This window comes from Amblyomma maculatum, chromosome 1, assembly GCF_055883805.1.
Source record: "Amblyomma maculatum isolate TAMU_Amacu chromosome 1, ASM5588380v1, whole genome shotgun sequence".
Classification (NCBI taxonomy): Eukaryota; Metazoa; Arthropoda; class Arachnida; order Ixodida; family Ixodidae; genus Amblyomma; species Amblyomma maculatum.
In genome coordinates, this window is record NC_139344.1 from 100234293 (window position 1) to 100235091 (window position 799).

The window sequence follows — 799 nt, forward strand, 5'->3', positions numbered from 1 at the left end:
GGCCGGTAGCTACGGTGCGCCGCAGATGGAGCGGCGCCACTTCAGAGTGGGGGCGCTGCCGTCGCCATGAGCGGCTGCCGCTGGGCTCCCAGCTCAAGCCGTCGGGTGGCCGCGGCCGGTAGCCACTGTGCGCCGCAGATGGAACGGCACGGCTGCTGAGTGCGGGCGCTGCTGTGATCACTCTCTTAAAGTCCCTCAAAGTATGGAAAGGCTTTGATCCAGCCGACGACGTCAGCGATTGGCTCATCCGTGACACGTGACCCTATGTCGCCATGAAAGGGCGGAGAGCGCGCGTAGACAAAGCGGACGGCTGTCGCAGTTTCACCTGCTCTGCTTACGCGCCGCAACCTTTTCGTTTTCGTCGAAGTCATTTCATTTTTCAATCTTTAGCTCTGAATGATATCAGCACATGCACAGTACTTTGATAATCTCGTTCCGGAAGGCCGAAATGCCTTATTGTGCGGTTGGGAGCCGAAACACGACGGAGGACGGCAAGAAGCTATTCTGCATCCCTCGCGGGAAACAGAAACTGACCAGACGAAAGGTGCGGCTGCATAGAATAGGACGGAAACACTTTGACCCTTCGCTAACTGCACGACTATGCGAGGTAAGTAGTAGTAGTAGTAGTATGTGGTTATTTTATTATTTATTCAAACGGAAGAAAAAGGGGTTTGCCAGCCCTGGTATCGGCTATCTGATATCTGAAGCACTTGAACTGGGGCGGCGGAAATAAAGGGATATCGAAAAGAACAGGGTAGGTAAAAAAAAAAAAAAATCCAGGACACTTTGGCGACTAAAG